The sequence below is a fragment of the Triturus cristatus genome, chromosome 5_2 (genome assembly GCF_964204655.1).
Source record: "Triturus cristatus chromosome 5_2, aTriCri1.1, whole genome shotgun sequence".
NCBI classification, from domain to species: Eukaryota; Metazoa; Chordata; class Amphibia; order Caudata; family Salamandridae; genus Triturus; species Triturus cristatus.
Window position 1 is genome coordinate 327,394,683 of NC_140588.1, and position 26,393 is coordinate 327,421,075.

Sequence of the window (26,393 nt, forward strand, 5' to 3'; positions counted from 1 at the left end):
TTTATTCCTTAGCGGTAGTTTCTTTGTCTTTGTTTAATGTCTTTTCCTTCCGTTTTTTATAAAGAAAACCCAGAACTTACTTGCTTTCTTGTTTGATTCTGAGCGCGATCGCTAACTCACTCTGCTTTGTTTCTTTTGCAGGTCGTGGCTCCTTTAAGAGCTGCCCACGGAACGAAGAAACGGATCCTCCGCTAGTTGCTGCTGGGGAAGATGGACCGAAGGGGACAGGAAGCCCGATCCAAGCGTCCGGAAGGAGGAAGACGGCTTGGCACACTGGACTGATCCGGAAGAAGAGACGAACTCCAGGTAAGCGGGGAAAATGACGAGCGCAAGCAATGCCATGAGCTCGCATGGGGTTTAAATAGTTTTGGAAGAGGGTGGGGTTGCTAGAACACGCGCCGGAGACAAACACGTGTCATTAACAGTTTTCTGCGCAGCGAGCCGCAGATGCTTTGGGAACGTGTTAACTGTCATGAGGAACGTGACTCAAGGGCGTATGCTCATTTGAAACGAGGCACAAACAATGTTCAAGAAAACATGTGAGCACAATTGTAAAGACGATTAAAGAAACGCCTGACTGCTCATTACTCAACAAAAAAAAACGATCTGATGAATGTCCTTTACAACAGTAAAAGCCTTAAAACATAAAAGGGTATTATAGAGTCATACAGTATGTAATATCAAGAAACAATGATTTACAGAATCACATGGGGTTCAGCCTGATTCTGAAGGCAGACCCTAACAGTCGCTCCCCTCAAAGGCCCCCCTACTGGACGTGGTTTGTGTGGGAATCCTATATAAAATTGTCTTAATAACCTAGGGCCATGTACAAAAGATGCTGGTTCCCAAGAGTTCTCTGAAGCATCATAACCTTTCCAGGCTATTAAATAATACAGTTTCCTTTGTATTCGTTTAGCATCTAATATCTTTCGGACTTCATACTCTAAATGCCCATCAATAGGAAGTGGTGGTGGTGGGGGTTCTGATCTAGTTTCTGGGTTATATGGTTTCAACAAGGAGACATGAAAGGCAGGATGAATTGAATACTCTGTAGGTAAGTCCAATTGCACAGTCACAGGATTTATTACCTTGTTTACAGAAAATGGCCCTATATACTTAGGTAACAATTTCCTAGTTCCCAGTAGTTTTAAATTCCTAGTCGAGAGCCATACTTTCTGTCCTATTAGATACTCCTGAACATCAGTTCTATGTTTGTCTGCTTGCTTCTTCATTACCTCTTTGTATTTATTAAGACGTTTTGTTGCTTTTTCTTGAATTCTTAACAAAGAAGAGAGTCTTTCTGTGACTTCTGGGGGTGAAGAAGGACTGAGTGTGATTGGTAAAATTCTAGGATGGTAACCATTCAGGAAGTAAAATGGAGAGCACTGTGTTGCTGAATGCACATTATTATTATAAATAAATTCAGCGATAGGTAATGCTTTATCCCATTCGGAGGTAAAGTCTGCCATTAAGCATCGTAAAGTTTGTAACAAAGTTTGATTCACCCTTTCCGTTTGGCCATCGGTTTCTGGGTGGAAAGCAGTAGACAGGGCGATTTCCATTTTTAGAGTTTTACATAAATGTGTCCAAAACTTAGAAGTAAATTGACTCCCTCTGTCCGTAACAATTTTTGAGGGCAAGCCATGCAATTTTACTATGTTTTCAAGAAATATGTCTGTCAATTCTACTGCAGTTGGAAGTTTCTTTAACGGTACAAAATGTGCCATCTTTGATAAATAATCCACTACTACCAAAATGGTTGTGTAGGAATGAGTTTCTGGCAAATTGGTTATAAAATCCAAACTAACAGTATGCCAAGGATGTGGTGGAGTAGATAACGGTTGTAACAAACCCATAGGAGCCTTATGCAATGATTTGTTCCTAGCACAAATGGGACAAGCACTCACATACTCTTTAATATCAGCCATCATGGAAGACCACCAAAAATGCTTTTTACAATTATCCAGGGTTTTTTTATATCCTGGATGACCAGCTAACATAGAATCATGATGCCATTCCATAACCTTTTCTTGTAACTCTTTAGTAGGCACCAACAACATTGTTTTGTGATAAAGTAACCCATCCTGTATGGAATGATTAGGATCTTTCAGCCACTTTTGTGCATTAAGTTGTAAGTGTTCTACCCTCAGTTTTGTCATAAACTCTTGATGAACTAGTGGTGCTACTATTTTTTGTGGAGGGATTATGGGAGGTCCGGACAACTCTTTTTTAGAGTCCTGTGTATAACCATACCTTGATAAGACATCCGACTGTACCTGTTGAGTTCCTGGTCTATAAGTGATCACAAAATCAAAAGCACTAAAAAAATTTAACCATCGCATTTGTCGTGGTGTTAATGCTTTTACAGAACTAAAAAACTGTAAATTTTTATGATCACTGAAAATAGTGACTGGAAATCGTGTCCCCATTAGGTGGTGTCTCCATTCTGTGAATGCCAACTTAATAGCCAAAAGCTCCCTTTCGGCTACTGTATAATTCTGCTCTGCCGGAAGCAATTTCTTTGAATAAAAAGCTACAGGATGTAACTGCCCATCATGAGCATCTCTTTGAGAAAGCACTCCTCCTACTGCCATCTGTGAAGCATCTGCCTCTACAAAGAATGGAAATTCTGGATCTGGATGTTTTAACAGGGGAGCAGTAGTAAACTTTTGTTTAAGGGACTCAAACGCTAAAGCTGCTTGTTTAGACCAAGAAAATACCTGCCCCTTGTGCAATAACTTAGTAAGAGGCAAGACTGTTTCGGCAAATTGTGGAATAAAGCGCCTATAAAAATTAGCAAACCCCAAAACTTTCTGTACTTCTTTCACAGTTGTGGGTTCTGGCCAATCTCTTATGGCGCTTATCTTTTTTGGATCCATCATAATTCCATCAGGTGACAAACAATATCCAAGAAAGTCAACTGTATCAGCATTAAAAGTGCATTTTTCCAACTTTGCAAATAAGTGATTTTCCAACAATTTGTTTAAGACAGCTCTAACATGGTGAACATGTTGTTCCTTATCTTTTGAATAAATCAAGATATCGTCAATATATACGATTACACATACATCAAGGAACTCATGCAACACTTCATTAATAAAATATTGAAATGCCGCAGGCGCATTACACAAACCAAAAGGCATCACTGTGTATTCAAACAAACCAAATTTAGTCTTAAAAGCTGTTTTCCATTCATCATTTTCCTTTACTCTAACAAGGTGATATGCCCCTCTCAGATCTAACTTCGTGTAAATGGTTGAGTGACGCAGCTGATCCAACAGGACAGGTATAAGAGGCAAAGGATATTTATTTTTAATCGTAGCTTTGTTTAATCCGCGATAGTCTATACAGGCGCGAAGACTACCGTCAGGTTTTGGAATGAAAAATAGTGGCGAAGACACAGGTGATGTTGAATGCCTTATGAAACCTGACGCTAAGAGCTCGTCCAAATACGTTCTTAAATATTTAGTTTCTTCCTCAGTAAGAGCATACACTCTACTACTAGGCAGAGGCGCTCCAGGTATTAAATCTATGCGACAGTCATATGATCTATGTGGAGGTAAAAAGGCTGCTTTTACAGGATCAAAAACATCCTTAAAGTCCTGATATTCTATTGGGATAGTAGGAACAGAAGTTACCGTCTGTGCACAATGCAAAATAGTCATGAAGTCATTTGATGCTTCCTGATAACATAATTCCCGACATCTTGAGGAATCTAAGGTTACTGTTCTGGAAGACCAATTTATTTTAGGGTTATGTAAAGACAACCAAGGCACTCCTAAAATAAGGCCAAAGGTAGGTGTATCAATTAAATCAAAAGATATTTTTTCAGTGTGACCATTTTGACAAACCATGACAAGAGGAGTTGTTCTTTTGGTAATCATACCAGAAGATAGTGCAGATCCATCAACTGCACACACGGATTCAGGGTGGGTTTTCCACTCTGTGGGTATGTGTAACTCTTGAGCCAACTTTATATCTATAAAATTACCGGTGGCTCCACAATCCAACAAGACTGGAATGGAATGACGCATATGAGTGCTAAGTATCAACACTACTTGAATAACAAAATGTCTAGGTATCCTTGGTACCATATTGGTCATGTTGGAGATCTGTAAACCTTTCCTACTCGTGCAAGTGACCTCCCTTCTTGACGAGTTTTTTAGTTTTCCTGTTCCAATGTACTCTGTGTGATGGCATTCGCCTTTTTAGGGCCCTTAGGTTTAATTGGACACTCTTTTGCAAAATGTCCAGACCGAGCACAATACAAACATAAATTCAATTTCCTTCTCCTATCCTTCTCCTCTAAGGACAGCGGCCCTTTGATGGTTCCTATTTGCATAGGCTCAACATCTGCCGACTTAGATTCAGAGTCTTTTTTGTCTTGTTTAAATGCTGTAAACCTAGCCTCATATCGTGGTTTATCACCTTTTCGTTCCCCCAAACGATGATCTAGTTTTACCACTAAATCCACAAACTCGGAATAATCATCAGGGAGATCTACGATGTGCGCTAATGCATCTTTCAACTCGTCACGCAAACCTCTATAGAATAATGAGGTGCGCTTTTCTTCTGGCCACTGAGTCTCGGTCAACAGCCTATTAAAAGTTGTGACATAGGTTAGCAAATCTTGTTTGCCTTGTTTTAAATTGAGTAGTTCATTATCACTAGCCTGGGTGTACGTATGTCGTGCAAACAACTTAGTCATTGTTCCCTTGAACTGAGGCCAGTTATGCAGGATTGGGTCATTTCTGTCGATATAAGGTATAGACCAATTGGCGGCTGTACCTCCTAAGTAAGAAAGTACAAATGCCACCTTGGTTGCATCAGTAGGAAATAGCTGGGGTTTACAGATAAAATGTAATTGGCATTGACTGATAAATACACTGAACTTATTACTATCTCCAAAGAAACGCTCTGGAGCAGATAGTGGAACTACATTTGGTACAGACACTGTGACTTGTACTGGAGATGTTTTGGTGTCTGAATCTAAAAAACCCCTGGATGATTTAGTGTTTGTGTCATACCCAGAAGGCCCCGAAACAGAAGGGGAAAAAGGAACATCCCATAATGATTCTCTAGGCCTATAGCGGACTACTTCTTGTCGCAAAACCAAGTTTTCTTGCTTTAACTTATTTATTTCCAATTGCATATTATGCATCAATTTTGTGATGGTTTTATCTTTTTCTACATCTTCGTCTAAAGCCTGAGCCATTGCTCGACCATCGATTCCTTCGTCTTCCAAATCCATGTCTCTCAAGGGGAACCCTATTTATAAAGGCTTGCGCTTCTATCAAACCTTCGCTCACCTGAAATCCTGAGTGTTCACCTTGAGAGACGTGAAGATTTTTCTCAGCTGCCCCCAAGAACTTACCTCCAGCAAACTGAATATGAAGACAGTTTACTAGACGCAAAAACTTAAGGGAAGGGGGAAGTGGGACAAAATAATAAAGAGAGAGAAACACTCCAATCTTCTATTCAGTCGTGGTTCTTTGATCATCTGTAGTGATGTATCTCTAAATATCCAAAAAGAACATACAAAGCAATTATTATTCCTACAAATCAAGCAATGCTATAGAGTATCTCTTTTGTCTACCTATTACTCCTACAAACCATCATACCTCTGAATTCTGGTCTTTTCTCCACCAGAACTGGTTATGGTCTATTTACTGTTTCATTCTTGTGAAAACACTACAAGCTGCAAAAGAAAGGTCACATTATAACATAGTTCTTAAGAACCTAACTGTTATGCTGTTACACATTGTTTTTGGTTTCTCATCTCAAACTTACTAAATAAACTTGTCTAAATTACAATAAATGAATGTCTTTCTCCTTGAAATATAAAGTCTCCTTTTTCTTTTCTTTCAGTCCTGTGAAGAAAAGATGCTGTTCTCCTTTCTGTGAGCTTGATGCCACAATTGGCAAAGAGTTGCTAAAAGATAAGTTTTATTCCTTAGCGGTAGTTTCTTTGTCTTTGTTTAATGTCTTTTCCTTCCGTTTTTTATAAAGAAAACCCAGAACTTACTTGCTTTCTTGTTTGATTCTGAGCGCGATCGCTAACTCACTCTGCTTTGTTTCTTTTGCAGGTCGTGGCTCCTTTAAGAGCTGCCCACGGAACGAAGAAACGGATCCTCCGCTAGTTGCTGCTGGGGAAGATGGACCGAAGGGGACAGGAAGCCCGATCCAAGCGTCCGGAAGGAGGAAGACGGCTTGGCACACTGGACTGATCCGGAAGAAGAGACGAACTCCAGGTAAGCGGGGAAAATGACGAGCGCAAGCAATGCCATGAGCTCGCATGGGGTTTAAATAGTTTTGGAAGAGGGTGGGGTTGCTAGAACACGCGCCGGAGACAAACACGTGTCATTAACAGTTTTCTGCGCAGCGAGCCGCAGATGCTTTGGGAACGTGTTAACTGTCATGAGGAACGTGACTCAAGGGCGTATGCTCATTTGAAACGAGGCACAAACAATGTTCAAGAAAACATGTGAGCACAATTGTAAAGACGATTAAAGAAACGCCTGACTGCTCATTACTCAACAAAAAAAAACGATCTGATGAATGTCCTTTACAACAGTAAAAGCCTTAAAACATAAAAGGGTATTATAGAGTCATACAGTATGTAATATCAAGAAACAATGATTTACAGAATCACATGGGGTTCAGCCTGATTCTGAAGGCAGACCCTAACATAAGCCTCACACCCCAGTACCTCATCTTCCTCAACATAATGCAGAAACAGCAGGAAAACAAACAAGGCATTTGTCAATTACAGGATTTCCAGATTGTTTAGGGCAAAGGACTGCACACATGTGCAACTTGTGCCTCTAGTGGCTACACCACACCTGTACTGCATAGGAAGCACACGGGTTCTATGAATGTGCAAGCAATAGTGGACCATCTGTGCCTCTTCATCAATGTACTCACAAAGTACCCGGGCAGTGCTCATGATTCCTTCATCTGCTGTCATTCCGCCATCAATGAACGCTTCCAGAATGGGACGTATGGGAGTGGCCTACTGGTTGGTAAGTACTTCTGAAGCACATGAAAGACCATATGACAGTCAATTATGTTGGAAAAACTTTACCATATTAGCGCTGGGCTGAATGAGTCTGTGCATACATAGTAGGTGTTGGCCTACATACTTGAGCCATACTACATGGCATATGCGCAAAACAACCCTACAAGTCACACATGTTGAGACTGTCTATGCCACTGTGGGCCACATTGACAAGTGAACTGTGCTGCTGGAGCATCACTGTTTATGATGCTCTGGTGAAGCAGGTCACCAACTCATATTAATGAGGCAATGCAAAGTCAGCCTGTATGCCCTTGCTTGGCCTCATAGGTCTGTAGTAATGCAAGCCAGAGCAAAGTGTAACATTGCCTCACCTTACATTGAAGATGTGTTCCATGCTCCAGGGGGTGACTTTTCACATGCAACACCAATGAAGATCTCAAACATGTCCCCATATCCAAGGATCAGAGACCCTGGGACTGTTTGCTAAGAGTGTGCCTCCAAAGGGGAAATCAAATGAGGATACATAATGACATATCTCTTTTGTCATGTCCAATTGATATGTGCCCTGCATTCCCCCAGGTGACCTCCAATGTTGTGGCAAAAACGTTTAAATGAGGCCCTGTGTGCATTCAATTGTTTGAGAGAGCCTCACTAATGCTACACTGTGTGAAAAGCTGTGTCCAAACACCATGTTCCAGTAGGAGATTCCCTTTCTTTTGCCTGTGCGTCCTCAAGTGCTCCCATGGTCATTAGGCATGTGATGTATCCCAGGCCTGTGAAACTGAGAAATGTAGTCATATTTTAACCTTGCAAGGTCAGGTCTCTTCAACATCTACATGACCCCTCTTGCAGGCATCATCGGATCACACAACATTAACATCATCTCATGCTCCGACTATACTCAACTAGTCCTCTCTCTATCCACAAACCCCAATCAAACCAAGACCAACTTCCACAACTGCATGAAAGAATGTCGCAACATGGATGAGTGACAGATGCCTCAAACTTAACATGGACAACCGCCTTCTGGAATGACTCCTGGTGGCCAATGAAGCTAGGACCCATCTTCACTCAGAAAGACCACACTCGCAACCTCGGCATAGTGCTAGACAGCAAGCTCTCCATGAAATGCCAGATAAACAGCATCGCCTCAGCATATTTTCACACCATCCCCATGCTCCCCAAAATGTTCAGGTGGCTCCCCATCAGCACCAAGAAAACAGTGACACAGGCACTTATCACCACACGGCTCGACTACGGCAATGCACTCTACACCGGCACAACCTCCTAACTTTTACAGAGACTCCACACAATCCAGAATGCAGCAGCCAAGTTAATTCTCAGCTTGCCCAAGAGGACACAAATCACCCAACACCTGAAAACCTACAGTGGCTTAGGATTAGACAACCTTTTTGTTCTGGGTCGGACGCTCAAGCTTCGTTACCTGAAGGAACTAATAGGATGACTACTCAGGTGATTCACTCCCTCTCACCCGTCATTCCATTAGCGGCACCTGAGCGTTTTAGTGGGGATCCACAGAAGGCTCAAATATTCATTACGCAGTGTTCGTTACATTTCATGTGCCGCCCTTCCATTTTTCCAGATGCCTTCGTGTTGTCATACCTAAGTGGGGATGCAGCATCCTGGTCTTTGCCTCTGATTTCGAAGGATGATCCCATTTTGCGGAATTATGAGAACTTCAAAGAAGAGTTTCTTCGAATATTCGACAGAAGGTGGATATCCCAAGCCGTAGACAATGAGCTACTTGACCTGAAACAGGGGAATCGCAATGTGGTCTCTTATTTGGCTCAATTCAATAAACTAGTGGTGGAAACCAACTGGCCTGAGAGTAAGAGAGCAGCGGTGTTCTATCGTGGTTTAAAGGATGAGTTAAAAGATGCATTGGCTGGAATACCCAATAGACCCACAAAATCTCAGCGTTGGTAGACTTGGTGCTGGAAATCAATTTCCGTCAAGGGGAAAGAAAAGGTGAAAAAAGAAAAGATTTCAAGTCGGTGGTTCCAAGATTTGATCGAGTCAGGTCGGAAGGAGGACGAAGTTATGAAGGTCAGCAGGGCATCGAACCAATGCAGATTGGTACTATACGGGGTCCTCTTTCCAAAGAAGAGAAGGAAAAAAGAAGAGCCAGCAATCTTTGTATGTACTGTGGATCGGGAGGCCATTTTGTGCGTGCTTGTCCGAAGAAACCCAAGGGAAGTTTCAAGCCGAAGGAAAACTAAAGGCACCATCTGTTGGAGGAGTTGAACAGGTGGATGCGATTTTAGATCAGACTCCAAAAGAACATAGAGTGGCCAATACTCTACAGTCTGCAGCACCACATCTAATTCTATCGATGGAAATCAGATTCCGACATGTGACGCTGATGGAAGTCTCAGTAATGATCGACTCGGGAGCCACCGGAAACTTCTGTGATTTAAAGTTTGCAAGCAAGGTGGGAATCGAAGCCATCAAAAAGTCTAAAGGTGAGCCCATTAGAGCAGTGGATGGAACCAATCTGTCCTCAGATCCAATAGTCAGCCACACGGAATTGATACATCTGATCTCGAATGACGGACACGAGGAGAAGATCCAGTTTAACTTGATCGATGCCCCCCAATTCCAATTGATCCTTGGACTTCCCTGGCTTACTGAGCATAACCCAACAATCAACTGGAGTACCAGAACCATTAAGATGGAATCAGATTATTGTTTAGGAAATTGTTTTGGAGGTCAGCAAATGGAGCAAGAGGTTAATCCTGCACATTCGTTGTGTCAGATGGGAAGATCAATTTGTGTAATCCAGGTACAAGACATACCAGAGGAATATCAAGATTTTGAAGATGTATTCAACGAAGTGGAAGCTGAACAATTACCACCACACAGACCTTATGATTGTAAAATTGAGACTGAACCAGGTTCAAATCTACCTTGTAGTCGTGTGTATGCCCTTACGGAAAAAGAACACCATCACCTAAGGGAATATTTGGATAAGTATCTAGCAAACGGCTTCATTCGTCCCTCGCAGTCCCCAGTCTCCTCGCCCCTATTTTTTGTGCCGAATAAAGAAGGGGATTTGAGGACTTGCATCGACTACAGAGCCATCAATAAGATTACAAAGAAAAACCGTTATCCATTGCCACTGATATCTGTTTTGTTAGATCAAGTGAAAGGAGCAACAATTTACACAAAGTTGGATTTGAGAGGAGCTTATCATCTGGTGAGAATGAAGGAGGGTGATGAGTGGAAGACAGCTTTCAGAACGAGATTCGGCCTATTTGAATATCAGGTTATGCCCTATGGGCTATGCAACGCTCCAGCAGCTTTTCAACACTTCATAAACGACGTATTGAAGGAATTCATCGACCAGTGTGCGATAGTGTACATTGATGACATCCTTTTTTACTCTGTGGACAAGGAAAAACATCAGGATCAGGTTAGAGGGGTTTTACAGAAGTTGAGAGAAAACAGACTGTTTGTAAAACTTGAAAAGTGTGCTTTCAGTGTTTCTCAGGTTGAATTTTTGGGTTTTGTAATTTCACTAGCAGGCATTCTTATGGAACGCAAAAAGATCGAAGCAGTAATAAACTGGAAATCCCCCGAGAGCGTCAAAGAACTACAAAGCTTTATTGGCTTTGCCAATTTTTACCGGAGATTCATTAGTGAATTTTCACATAAGATTTTACCACTCACCCGTCTATTGAAGAAAGGGCTCAAATTTGAATGGACAACTGAAGCTGAAGTAGCCTTCCGATCTCTAAAAGAAAGTTTTACGTCAGCCCCAATTCTACAACATGCAGACCCAACTGAACCTTTTTATGTGGAGACTGATGCCTCAGATCAGGCCGTGGGATGAGTTTTATATCAACGAAGTAAGCTAACGGGGCAGCTGCATCCATTTGCCTATAGGTCAATAAAATTAACCCCGGCGGTAATAAACTATACAATCACGGAGAAGGAGCTATTGGCCATAAAAGACGCAGTCAAGGAATGGAGGCATCACTTAATGGGGGCACAGCATCAGGTCACTGTATACACAGACCACAGAAATTTAAAATTTCTGAAGACAGCCAGAACCCTAACACCAAGACAATTGCGATGGTCGCTATACTTTGCTGATTATGATTTCGTCATCACTTATCGGACAGGAGCCCAGAACGGGAAAGCAGATGCCTTGTCCAGGATTGACACGGAAAATCAAAAGACACCTTTAGGAAATCAATCCATTGTCCCAAGTGAAAAGATTATTGGAGCAATTACTTCAATTGATCTAGAACATGGTATCTCAGAAGCAATGGATGAAAAGACTTTGGAAGAGTGGGTAAAGAAAGAAGGAAGGGAAATTCGTAATCATTTGCCCTACTTCCAAGGAGCCCTGTATATTCCCACTAAAGAGTTGCAGCAACAGATCATCAAGGAATGCCATGATGCAAAGTTGGCAGGACATAAGGGGGAGGCAAAGACCAGAGAACTGATCCAGCGACACTACTGGTGGCCTGAAATTTCAAAGAGCATTGAGCAGTATGTCAAGACTTGCGAGATTTGCGCTCAGGGAAAATCCGAAAGGCAGGCCCCAAAAGGTTTACTTATACCCTTACCCACTCCACCTTATCCTTGGCACACCGTCACATTAGACCTCATTACTGATTTACCCCTTAGTCAGGGCTACAATACCATCTTAGTAGTGGTAGATTCCCTTTCTAAAATGGCTCATTTCACAGCTCTGAAAGGAGTGCCAACGGCTAAGCAGTTGGCGACTCATTTTAGTGCTCAAATAGTGAAAATACATGGAATCCCTAAACTAATAATCACTGATAGAGACCCACAGTTAATTTCCCACTTTTGGAAATCTTTCATGGAAGGGTTGGGTACAGAAGTCCGTTTTTCCACCAGTTATCACCCAGAAACTGACGGTCAAACCGAGAGGGTGAATCAAGAACTTGAACAGTATTTGAGATTGTTTCTTTTGAAACAAGAAGGAAATTGGTCGGACTATCTATGGGCTGCAGAGTTTGCCCATAATAATGCAAACAAAAATTCCACTGGGTTTTCCCCCTTCTTTATAAATTATGGAAGACATCCAAACTCAACCCTCAGGCAAACAGAAATCTCAGTTCCAGCGGTGGAGGCGATTGTAACACAGTTAGAACAGGTGCATAAGAGTGCAATTGAAAATCTTAAACTAGCAAAAGAAAGGTATAAGACTTATGCCGACAAAAAGAGACGAGTAGGACCTCCACTGGAAATAGGAGATAAGGTTTGGTTAAGTACCAAGAATTTGAGACTTAAAGGAAATCGGAAGTTCCAACCGAGATTTATTGGTCCATATCTGGTAGAGGAGAAAATAAATCCGGTGACTTACCGAATTCAATTACCGCCAAAGTTGAAAATACACCCAGTTTTCCACATATCCCTATTAAAGAAGGCTCCAGAAAACTTACGGAAAAACTTGCCACCAAAGCCTCTTCAACTAGAGACAGGTACTGGATTTGAAGTCAAAGAAATTCTAGACTCCAAACTTCAAAAAGGGGAGCTATACTATTTGGTGGACTGGAAGGGTTATGGGCCTGAGGAAAGATCTTGGGAACGAGAAGAAGATGTCCATGCTCCAAGATTAGTTAAGGCCTTTCACCGACGATCTCCAACTAAACCCCAGAGGAGAGAACCTACCTTGTTGGAGGGTACTGTCAGGACTCCAAAATTACAGATAGATTTAATAGCGCATCGAAAGGTCAAAGCTTACACTCCCCGTGCTATGGAAGATACATGGGTGGAGCTGACTCAGAAATGGCACCTAAAAAGGCCACCAGAATCGAGTAGCTGTTAGCGTTCTAGTGCCCAGCAGGGAACGCGCTGGAATTCCAGGTGTGGCTCGCGCTGCTTGTGAACTGCGCACTTCACCAAGAATTTCAGGGAGTCAGGAGCGTTTTTAGAGTGCGATAGCGAAATAGTTATTGTGTTAGTTTTTGAGGGTTTATCGTTATCAGGGTAGAGAAAGGCATTTGGGAGTCTGCTGATAAAGAATCCGTGAAACGTGTTCAAAGAAGTTAAGCGGCTAGTGAGGAGAGCAGCAGGTCTCCGTGTTGCTGAGGCATTTGTACCGCGTTGAGAGAGACGAAGCAGCGTTGCACCGGAGCATCTGGAAAAAGAAGAAAAAAACGAAGCTAAGTTATCAAAAGCGTATTTTACATGACTGTGAAAATAAGTACATTTGCTGATAGCTATATAAGTAAACGAACTTACTGTGAAGAAAACGGCATTTCTGTAACCCAGCACTGGAGTCGAGCGCTGAGTCGGCAAGTCCTGTAACAATGAAGAGGTTGTTAGAATTACATGTTAGAACTCATGAGTAAGGTGTAAATAGTAAAAATAAGAGAAACAATACTCGCTATAGAGATAAAAGACGTCTCAGTCTGTAGCTTAGGAATCGAGAGCAATAAGGCAAACCGGAAACAGGAAGAGAAAATACATTAAAAACCAGATGATTAATTACCAATAGGAAAAGACCCTAAAAACAGTAAGTTGAATTCTAATTTGAATATAAATAATACAGAGTCAAAGAGGAGAGTGGAAGTCCTTAACAAAAAATGTAAATATATTGCAGGTGTGCTAGAAAGAAAGAAAAACTGCGAAAAAAGGCAGATAGCAAGGAAGATTAAAATAGAAGAGAATAAACAGAGAATAGAGAAGTAAGTAAAATTACACAGGGAAAGAAAAAAGGGGTTGTATAAAGAAGATAAACATTTGGTTAAGGTTGTTTTTCTAATTGCAGACGAAGAATTCAGTTAAAGAATAAAAGAGCACACACAGAAAAGACTAAATAGAAATAGAAGAGGAGCTGTGTTCTGGAATTAGTAGGGTAAGGAAGCGAGATAACAGGGTTAAAAAGATAAAGACAGGTTTAAGGATTAAATAGTTTTAAGATAACATTAACTCTTCTCTACAGGTTTTTCTCATCAACAATAGAAGTCTGAAGGACGGACTACTGAAGAAACCAGCCGAACAGTCTCTTCTCTCTTTTGTTATTTTATCCACTTTTCCCCCTTCCCCCATGATAGCCTCTCTAGAGACTTGTTACACTAAGCTCTAGGTTGCTGTCGGGGTGGTTTTGGGAGCTAGCATCTCTGTTCCTGTGTAGTAGCGTACAGAACTTAAAGTCTGACATCACATTTCAATGACGAGTGGTAGGAGTCCAGCAGTGAACGGTGGATGGAGTCAGGTTGCGGATGGAGATTATAGCGGGCACTCCTAAAGGAGTCAGTAGGTGTCTCAGCCCGATTAAGGGGTTGTCGAAAGGCTAATTTAGACCCCTACTCTTGGCTCTATGGCATTGATGTCTCCTTTGCTGATATCGCTGGTGTTATGATGCAGAACGACCAACAACACCAGCCTTCAACATCTAACACCAGTGATGTCGTTATCCAGCCGGGAGCCACCATTTCCTCCATCCAATCCTTGGAAAAAGGACTGGAGGATTTAGGTAATGATTTGGAGGCCAAGATAGATTCCTTCATGGCATCAGCAAGTTCCCTCAATAGCAACTTAATGGCTGTGTTGTACAACCAGCAAACCCTAGCCACGGACTACCATGCTACCTTACTGGCATTCACAAATGTAACTGGGAAATGGGGGATAACATCAACTGGCTCTGATGTTTGTGTTTCTAAGGCTATTAGCATCACAACTCAGTCTCCTATTCTGATAACACAACATCCATTGGAAGCAGCACACTCATTAGAGGAGGAAGATGTACAGTTCCCCAGTTTCAGAATCAGAAATTCCCTACAAACATTTGTGAAAGCCTCCTTGCCATTTTTACAATCAGTCCTGTGTAGGAAATCCTGCCACCTTCTTTGCAACACACTACAGATCTCTATGTGTGTTAAGTAAGAGATCTTGTCCTAGTGTTCTCATCATATAGCATCCATATTTGATAATGGCAATTTGTTCCACAGCACTTTTCATATGCAAAGCATGTAAATGAGAAGTACATGTTCAAGCTACATGTATTGTTAATCACTACACATTGGTATTTACTACTGTGTGATGCATTGATGTAAGTGGAATTATCACATGATGTAATGTGTGAATCTGAAGCAGGTTTATAATAAAAAAACATTTAAATCCCAGGACCAGATCTGTGCGGTGTTATCTCAAAAGTCTTCGTACATACCTTACTAACACGTGATTAAATAATTATAAACCAAAATCAGAGGTGATTAAACTAAATATTACATGTAGTCTCTGATTGTGCAACTACTACAATAATATCCATTGCTATGGAAGATTGAGCAGTGTGTAGTACCTCCAAGGAATGTCAGAGTAAACCAACAAGCAAATTCATCTTGAGAGATAAATCAGAAGTGCACAATGACTTACAAGCTCCAAAAAGGATGTGTGCGGTATGTGAACGCAACACACTGTTTCACTGATCCATATCTATGCTGGTAAGTACTTACCTCCACATAAATACATAAGTTGTATACCTCACAGCTGCTACAAAGTTTTGTCATAAATATATGAATCAGAATAGTTGAAACCATACTAGCCATAAACTAAGGCCCATATGTATCTTAGGTTTGCATGTCCCTTGCGCAACACAAGGGGGAATAAGGGCAACACAATTCCCTGAATTATATAAGGTGTCCCTTCCTGCACAAAAACAATCTTGCCTGCAATGAAGGCACCCTTCCACCACTGTGCAAGGGTGTCTGCATTAGAGCTAGTCAGCAGTTTGAGAGCCAGCACAGGCTGAGAGCAGGAATGTGCCGTATCATGTCAGATGCGGCTCATCCCTGCCCTCTTCCCTTTATGCAGCGCACCGTTGCAAGGTGACTTGCTGTGTTGCGATGCGTGTAAATCAGAAAATATGCCCCATTATCAGCGTTAGAAGTATGACTATGTGTGCATTCATATCTGAAACGTGGGGATGACATACAGTTGTGGAGTCTGACTCTTCAACATTTTATTACAATATCCTATTTGAACATTATGTACTCTCCTAAGCCAAAAAAGCAATCACTTTATTAACTCCTTAACATTTAGTTAAAGAAAATACATCCAATATAAAAAACACTACCTAACACTAGCTAAGCTACATTACCTATTACTAAAGCTATCCTATATTAACTTATCTAGCACTTAACCTATCTTAACATTAATTATCACATGATAAATATTTACCCCATCCCAGTTAAAGCACATAATTTAACAAAATACAAACATTAGCTATTTCCTAAAACATATATCACCTACACATATAAAGCTATATAAATATATGTTTTATTATTTTTCAAAGATTTTTAAAAATATTTTCTGTTTTTTATATTTTTACACACAATACATTCACACCCCCGCCCACTAAATTTCCTAACCATTCTAAACTTAATAAACTAAAAAATACCAAAACTTACCTTACAACTCTATTTCTAAAATACACTGGGGCAGATTTACAAGGAGCTAGTGCTGCTGCAGGTGCATTTTTTTACGCTGCGGCAGCGCTTTTTTTTCAAATTGATGGTTGAGGTCTTTAACATCATGTTTACTACTCCTGCGCCTATTTTTCACAGCCCCAGATCCGAATGCAGCAAATAGCAATAATGATAATCAAAGACACGCAGAGTTTCAACATACTACTGGTATAAAAGCAGAACATACTCAAATCACTCTGGCAAGCTCAACGACACCATGGACCTATTCCTATTGTAACTCGGATCACCAAGAAGACCACCGCCATCACCACCTCCACCACCATCACCACTGAGAAGGAAGGGGACATACCGCCAGAGGATTACCCTCCATGACCTCAGTGAGGAGGACGTCATTGCCCATTACAGGTCAGGAGGGAGTCTATTGTACACCTCATGCACCAGACTGCACCAAGGCTGCAGCCAACATCGCAGGGGTGCACCAACATCCCTGTGCGGGCCAAGATGCTGGTTGTCCTACATATGCTGGAGTCTGGAACTTTCCAACCCACCACAGCCAAAGTGGCAGCAGTATCCCAGCCATCCTTCTCAGCATTCCTCCCATCCATCCAGGATGCCATCATAAGCCTCACACCCCAGTACCTCATCTTCCTCAACATAATGCAGAAACAGCAGGAAAACAAACAAGGCATTTGTCAATTACAGGATTTCCAGATTGTTTAGGGCAAAGGACTGCACACATGTGCAACTTGTGCCTCTAGTGGCTACACCACACCTGTACTGCATAGGAAGCACACGGGTTCTATGAATGTGCAAGCAATAGTGGACCATCTGTGCCTCTTCATCAATGTACTCACAAAGTACCCGGGCAGTGCTCATGATTCCTTCATCTTCTGTCATTCCGCCATCAATGAACGCTTCCAGAATGGGACGTATGGGAGTGGCCTACTGGTTGGTAAGTACTTCTGAAGCACATGAAAGACCATATGGCAGTCAATTATGTTGGAAAAACTTTACCATATTAGCGCTGGGCTGAATGAGTCTGTGCATACATAGTAGGTGTTGGCCTACATACTTGAGCCATACTACATGGCATATGCGCAAAACAACCCTACAAGTCACACGTGATGAGACTGTCTATGCCACTGTGGGCCACATTGACAAGTGAACTGTGCTGCTGGAGCATCACTGTTCATGATGCTCTGGTGAAGCAGGTCTCCAACTCATATTAATGAGGCGATGCAAAGTCAGCCTGCATGCCCTTGCTTGGCCTCATAGATCTGTAATAAGACAAGCCAGTGCAAAGTGTAACATTGCCTCACCCTACATTGAAGATGTGTTCCATGCTCCAAATGGTGGCTTTTCACATGCAACACCAATGAAGATCTCAAACATGTCTCCATATCCAAGGATCAGAGACCCTGGGACTGTTTGCTAAGAGTGTGCCTCCAAAGGGGAAGTGAAATGAGGATACATAATGACATATCTCTTTGTCATGTCCAATTTATATGTGCCCTGCATTTCCCCAGGTGAACTCCAATGCTGCCCTGTGGCAAAAACGTTTAAATGAGGCTCTGTGTGCATTCAATTGTTTGAGAGAGCCTCACTAATGCTACACTGTGTGAAAACCTGTGTCCAAACCCCATGTTCCAGTAGGGGATTCCCTTTCTTTTGCCTGTGTGTCCTCAAGTGCTCCCATGGTCATTAGGCATGTGATGTATCCCAGGCCTGTGAAACTGAGAAATGTAGTCATATTTTAACCTTGCAAGGTCAGGTCTCTTCGACATCTACATGACCCCTCTTGCAGGCATCATCGGATCACACAACATTAACATCATCTCATGCTCCGACTATACTCAACTAGTCCTCTCTCTATCCACAAACCCCAATCAAACCAAGACCAACTTCCACAACTGCATGAAAGAATGTCGCAACATGGATGAGTGACAGATGCCTCAAACTTAACATGGACAACCGCCTTCTGGAATTACTCCTGGTGGCCAATGAAGCTAGGACCCACCTTCACTCAGAAAGACCACACCCGCAACCTCGGCATAGTGCTAGACAGCAAGCTCTCCATGAAATGCCAGATAAACAGCATCGCCTCAGCATATTTTCACACCATCCCCATGCTCCCCAAAATGTTCAGGTGGCTCCCCATCAGCACCAAGAAGACAGTGACACAGGCACTTATCACCACACGGCTCGACTACGGCAATGCACTCTACACCGGCACAACCTCCTAACTTTTACAGAGACTCCAGACAATCCAGAATGCAGCAGCCAAGCTAATTCTCAGCTTGCCCAAGAGGACACAAATCACCCAACACCTGAAAACCTACAGTGGCTCCCCATCAAGAAGAGATGCCAGTTCAAACTCCTGACCCACGTGTACAAAGCGCCCCACAACCAGAGACACAGTAACTTAACCACCGCCTGACCTTCCACCAACCAACCAGAAACCTCCGCTCTCCACACCTCTCACTGGCACTGACCCCACACATCTGCTGCAGCCGTACAGGAGGACGCTCCTCTCGCCTTGCCGCCACAGCCTGGAACGCCCTCTTCCTCCACCTCCACACCGCCCCTCCCTGAGCCACTTCATAAAGGAGCTTAAGACCTGGCTCTTTGACTGAGACAAGCAGCACAGCACCTGGATACTCTCCAGGGTGATTAGCCGAGCTCTGCAAGTACTGATTGATTGATGTCTATCATGTAAATTAAATTACTCATCATTCACACATTGTATCCTATGTGCACACTTTTTTTAGGCACACAAACCACTACCAGTTCTCCAACAGGGTTAGATTTGGACCAAAAATAGACCCAGGCACCTAAAGAAAGGAGGCCACATTTCCAATCTGCAACCTTTTGTGAAGCATCATTTTTTTTGTATGAGTAGGATAATTTTAGGAGAACGATATAGTGAAGAAAGCATTGTATTGCTTATTAGGCCAGTGACATTGGTCAGGACTGAAAATGTCATTATTCCATTGAAACTCACTCACTCTTCTCCTGATGCTCATCTTTAAGTCCATGAATTTCTATCATCCTATGCTCCACTTCATATCTCTGAGTGCCCCTCCTGTCTATTAGGCCACAATCCATATGTATCCTGATGAAAGCAACAAATGATGAGCCAAAAGGTTGTGCACAAAAGCTGATGATTGTTGAAAAAGTATCTGGAGGGAACTACTGGATGAAATTCATATTGTTTGGTGTGTTTGTCTCCCGTTACCAGGACTTGCTCAGTAGATTATGTGTGAATGAGAAGGGGTGCCTGGAATCGTATTTTATCTTTTGGAATATTTTCAAAGTTATGCCATGTATTAAATGCTATTTGATAGAAAACAATGATGAAAAAGTAAATGGCTGATGACTGTTTTAAATTTGTATGGATTATATTTTTATATAGAGCTATAAAGATGAGATGATTTCATTTCAGAAGGATCATGGGTATGCTAAATGACCTGCACATCCATTTAAATTAGTAATATCTAACTTGTATTGTAAAGAACATGTATTACGGGTGCTCCTAAGATGTTAAAATACCCACCCACCAGGGTATAGAAATACTAAGATTCAAAAAATCTATAGCAATATGGCAGTGGTCTGCTGCACGCGGAAGTGCCGATCGTCGTTGACAGAGTACGGAGACAAGACTTATCAAGGTCCAGGGAGCCGGGTTGCCTGTAATTTAAAAGGGACATAATACATCAGTGTACACTGGTGTGGGGACTTCTATCGAAATTGAAATGGCATTATACCCGTGAGATTTTTCAGATTTCTTTAATTCAGAAGCTTTTGCCTTTTTGTGATCAAAACAGTATTCTCATAATTGAGCCTTCAAGAAGCCCAGGGGGGCGAAACGTACGTCGGCTGCTGTTGCTTTTCATTGTATTATGAACTAATACTAAAGCATAAAGAAGAACCTGATTCAAGACTTTTCTTCTTTTTCCTCAACTGAAAGGACATTTTGACTTGCGGCCTATTGGATTAACATTCCTCTTGAGTGTCATCAATCTCCAATCTCACTTTGTGAGGGTTGTCTTTTGGTTTATAGATACAGTGATGTGGTGTGCCCTGATGTTTTTGTGATTCCAAAGATGAGATGATATCAGTGATTCTATTCCTTTTAATAATGGATGATAGACATCTATGTGGTTGAAACTGTGAGGATGAAAGCATCCGTTGAGAAGTAATGACGAGAGTGGTATCAATATTGATATTAGATTTGACGAAGAGTGGCCAGATACTGTCCAGATGCAAAGACTTACCCAATTGTAATAATAAAAAGGCACAAACTCTTAACATGGACAAAAAGATAGAAATGGCAAACTCTGCTCGTGGCCTCTGGAATGCGAGAGAGACGCTCATAGTGAATGCTCTGTGGAAGAGACAGATACCCAGCATGGACAAAAGGCTTGAAGCAGACCCCCACCATAAGCTCTGTAGTGGGGGAGCCACCAACACAAACAAAATGTGTTGATTTACATACACACACATATTATATGTGTGTGGGGCTCAGATTTTCATTAAGTAGATCTTGGTCGGAGTTGTTAAACACAGGGCTGCTCAGTACCGAGGCAACAAACACGTGGCTTCACCCTATTCCGCTTTCTTCCACCATCCTACTATTACGGTCTCATTATTTCACTCTTTCCAGTTAATTTTCCTCCCTCGTTTCTCCCTTTGTCAGTGCTTTCCAATGACTCTGCTCCCCTCTTGCACTGGTAAGAATATCATGTTAAAAAGTTAGCCTTGGTGTTCAAAAATTAGTGCTTGTGCCAACCACTACTAACTATCTGCACAAATTAAGCCCTGTTTGTTGTTAGAAAAGGATGGTGACGTATTCACTGGGGACAAATAAAGTGAGATACAGGCATTGGTTCAACAGAGTCAAAAATCCGAGCATTACTGAAAGAGACAGAAAAAGAAAGGAAAGGTGCATACAATTTGAGTTGTTACATAGTGCATTCCACTGAATTTTCTGCCATTTCCTAGCACTGTATCTAACTGGTGTTTTTAGTACCATGATCCACTTTTCTCAGAAAGAGGAATACTTGAGTTGGTACTGTCCAGAATGAAGCCTGTGAGTTATATCCATGGCCACTGGAATTATACGATTGTGCTGCTCCAGCATTTTTTGCAGATAGATTTTCTGCATTTGCCACATGATCCATTATCTCCTGCATAATTCGATTTTAACAAAAAAATCTGTTTCTAGCTCAAAGGGTTCAAAAGTTACCTAAAATGCAGTGACACCTGTTGCCTTGCAGTAGCAGGCCCTTTGCAATGCTTGACTGCTCACCTTTCAGTTGCTTTTTCTCTTTTTGAGTGTTAAACGGGTACTAATGAGGTGCCTAATTTGAGCCGGTGGTTTCTGGTGTTCAGCACCAGCACTTAATTGTCGACACCAGGGCTTGTACCAGTCTGTCACATGGGGGGCTGTTATTAATGACTATTGACTGCCGCCCAAGCATTTCTAATAGATTTGGGGACCTAGAGTAGGCTTAATTGGCACACTTTTAAGCGTGTGATGATTAGTAATTGTACTGGTACTGACATTGGCAGCGCTGGAAGGTGCAATGTGTGGTGCAAGCTGCAGGGGCCTCCTAAGGAGGGCCTTTTACACAAATTAAGCACTCTATGCAGCCAATGCAGACACTGTTAAGTGTAAAAAGTCAAAAGAATGAAGTAATACTATCATTAATGTGCTGCATTACGCCCGCATAATTTTCCTTTTCTTGCCGCACAATTTTTCTCAACCCTTCTGCATAATTTGGCCCTCCACTGCCACAGAATTCCAGTGGCCCTGGTTATAGCAGTACACCCCAGCAGAGAAGTACATTCATGACTGCTGTTTCAAGTATTCAACTGCAGGAGTAAACACTTTCAGTTTCACTGGCTTTGTTTGAAAGAGCTTTATATATATTTTTTTCAAGGAAGGAATTCATGATCAAACATTTGATCTCTGTGAAAACTAGTAACCCTTTCTGTGGGGCCCACCTTTGACTATCTATGGTAATGTAAAAGCTGCACTGCGGAGGCACTGAGGCTTTGGAAACTCACTGCCAAGGGCCTCTGTCGACAAAGCCTCTCAATTCGGTGCCAAATCTGCAGGTGAGACAGGTAAGGCAGGGAGTTGCTTTCTGGTTGCATTCTGGGTCTGAGATGGGAGGTTGGAAGAGCAGCAAGGATGCCTTGCTTGGCCACTGTGAATGGGAGTGTGGCCATCCACTGGGAGGACAAAAGCAGAACCCCGCTTATTGCCCCCATCACTTCCCCTTCCAAGGGGAGTGAAAAATCTGCTGCTCCGAAGCAGCATCTCCTGTGGCCAGGCCTCAACATCATACCCCAGGGCCAGGGCGGGAGCACACAACGCATGCTGTATCTGCCGGGGCTGGTCCAATGTCTTTCTTGATATATTTGACAATGGTCCGGATAATCTGTGCCGGGTTGGGCAGGGGCTGCTGCAGCCGCTCGAGTTCAGAGCAGGCCCCAACTTAAATGAGGAAAAAACCGGCCCACATCAAGCCTCGCCTCAGAGACTGGACCGGGGCACCGGCCGAAAGCCCGCCTTCCCAATCCGACCCTGTCCTCCAAGGCTACCCACACACAATTAGAGAAGCAGCATATGGCAGCCCGCAGAGCTTCAGCAGGGTATTCAGGCTTCGTTCCGGTCACGGTGAAGAGGAGCACACGACCCCACACTCCGGAAAGCGCCTTCAGCCAGGGCCGGCTTTAGGGCTGTGCGAACGGTGCCATCACACCGGGTGCTGACTGCCGGTGGGGGAGCCGTATACTATTGTTTTAAAAGCATCCGTTTCTTTCCTCTTTGCCTCCAGCAATTTCCAGCCAACAATAAAAATGTCAAAGTTACACCAGTGATTAATGTTCTTTCTGGAGAGAGAGAAAAGTTGGAGTTTTGTCTCCTGGACGTTTTTACCTATTCTACGGTAACACAGAGGATTAATATGCCTGATGCAAAGAACTTGTACCATGCAGATCACAATGTGCATATAATGTAAATAGGTCAGTGGGTTACTGCTTTTGTCATAGAGATCAGTTTGTTGCTTACAGTTTATAATCCTGATGTAGTACAGTGAGCTATTGACTGTCATCAAAGAACTGCAAGAAAACTTCAAGATATAGGCTGGAGCGTTAGGATTTTTCCCCAGTCTTTCATTAGCCTAATGTTTCAAAGTGGGTTTATCAGGATAAAAATCAAATTCTTATTATTAAAGACAACCTCCAACCATGCTTTTTTTTTAATTCTAAGGGCCTCATTTATGAGAAGTGTTGCATCGTTGCATGAAAGCAGTGATGCAACACTTCTCAGTACGCCCTCCTTGCAACACTATTGATGCATCATATTTACTGTATGACGCATCATGTCGCAAGGAATGACAGATATGTGGTAAATAATTTAATTACCGGAACTTAATTTGATGCGGAAAATCTATAATAATAGCTCAGTAAAATAAGAGGCAGAATCCGTGGTATTAGAGGTTCGGAACGGGCTTTATTCCAAAATCAATTCGAATTGATGGACTCCATATTCCATCACCACGAAGGTTCAGGAAGTGAAGGACCAACTTTATTGACAAGTAATCATTTTTATACAATAGGCATTACAGTGAAACAGATGCAGGAGGCGTAACAGTTGATAACAAAGATAAAACATACATGCGTAACTAAAATGGGTGTAACTGGGCGTAACTTAAAGAACGTCATCAGGTATGATGTCACAATAGGGTGGTTCCATGAAAGAATTTCGCAATGTCAGCAGAAATACTTGGCAGAGATGCGCGCGCAGCAGCATGACGTGTGATTGACGTGCAACTAGGGGGTGAAGGGGACTTGACATTTAGCTCTACATGTGGAGACAGAAGTCTGGGGTTATGTCAACCTAATCCTAAATCATATCTTACATCCTATGTTTAAAGAACTGTGTTATCACAAAAGAGAGGTCTCTTAGGATAGAATCTTATTCTATACTGACTATACTGACTATACTGACTGTTAGTGCGTGTACAAGCGTCTAAGTGTCTACACTAGATGCGAGGGCAGAAATCTTCCATAGTAACAGGGCTATGAATTACTTGCATAAAGACAGAGAAGCCGGGCCTTTTGCTCGATAGCTGGAAGAATGTTTACTTAAACTACTAGACAGGAATGCATTGGATGAGGAGCGGAGCAGAGCAGATAATCTTGAAGGTGAAATACAGTTTTTGGCAAGCAGACAGATCGAGTCAGGCACCGTTAGCCGCGCAGGGAGTAGGACAAAGTTCATGGATACAGATGCGAGCTCAGACTGGAGCTTTCAGAGGCAGAAGGCAGGAAAAGGCTTAATGGCAGAATCAGGGCCTACTCGCCTGGACTGTAAAATGGGATAAATGAACCATATAAAGCCGGTGGCCTTTCATACTTAGGAATAGAATATCCGGCCCATTCATGGCGGATCTGAAAGAGGACATGTTGACGGTGGGCGCACATGTGTTTGCGTCTTCATAACTGGAACTGGAGGAAACATACATGTACTTGTGATTTATACATGAAACCGTTGGGGTCCAAGATAGGGGACATAACTGATCATAAAAATCCATATTTCCACATTCCCTCCTTGTCCCCTACTTGCCCTTAAGAGATATCAATCCTCATCAATCCGTTGATCTGTTCATAAAGCATCATTTGTTCTTCTTTCTTCTTCCGGGATGAATGAAATCTTGGTGGTGGAATACACGATGTGGCACACAGACCACAAATCGCTGGTCCACATTGTAGGCATAAGCAGCAACTGAATAGTATGAGAAAGCCAATACCTAGGAAGGATAGGACCCTCCATCCAAAGGTAGATAATACACTCCAAAACCAACCGGACCAAGTCCAGGTGCCTGGATTCTGGTGTATCTGGCTTACAATCTTATGAAGGCGAGTTATGGCTTTATATACAGATGGCGAATTTTCTGGTATGAAAATGCAACAACTTGATCCGATGACCCTACAAGCTCCGCCCCTATCGGCCAGAATGACGTCAAGGACAAGACGATTTTGAAGCACAACAATCCGCATAGCAGACTGCTCTTCTGTTAAATTGCCTAAGGCGGAAATAGTTTCGTTCACTACTGCTTCAAGGGTTCTGGTTAATCTACGTATCAGCTTACTATTGGTAACTGTACCTATATAGGGAAAGAGACCTTTATTGAAATCTGTGTATTTTTCCCATGCTGTTTCAGTGTAGTCGACTATTGGGAGATCTCTCCGCTGTCTATTGTGTACTAAATGAGTATTTCTATGATAATCAGGAGGAGCTAGGAAAACAGGTGGCAAAAGGAATCCGATGTAGCAGGTACCATCCCAATCTAGAGGCAGACGTATATATGCAGTCTGATCACATACAAAGTAGGAATGGCGAGAAGCTCTAAATGTAGATTTGCCTTGATCACTGAATTCTATTATAGTGGTGCATTTACTATGGCCCATGTGTATGGAGCCATTCTTTTTTATACACAATTCACCTTTAACTGGAAATACTGACATAGCGGGCAAAATTGGTGCAGCTTCGGATTCGACATTCAGGATCATGAGATTAAGCGTGAAATTACCTAATCCATATACCTCATTTTCTAGATCAGTTCCTGTTCTTTTGGGAAGTCCCTCCTTGTTAGGGTAGCAGACTTTAAGCAAAACTAAGTTCAGGTTTCCCCATACCCAGTTGTCTTGATAAGTTACTGAGTTTGAATCGAGGGAATTAATTAAACTAAACCATGCTCCACAGGAGCCATTGTGTGTGAACGGATATGGAAAGAGAGGCAGAATTCCCTTATAGTTCTGATAGGGAGGGAATCGGCCACATATCCAACAATCTGTAGCATTGCTAGCCTGATGGGAATGATGTAACATACTAATAAAAGTGTTATTGCGCAGCGCAAATCTATATGACAACT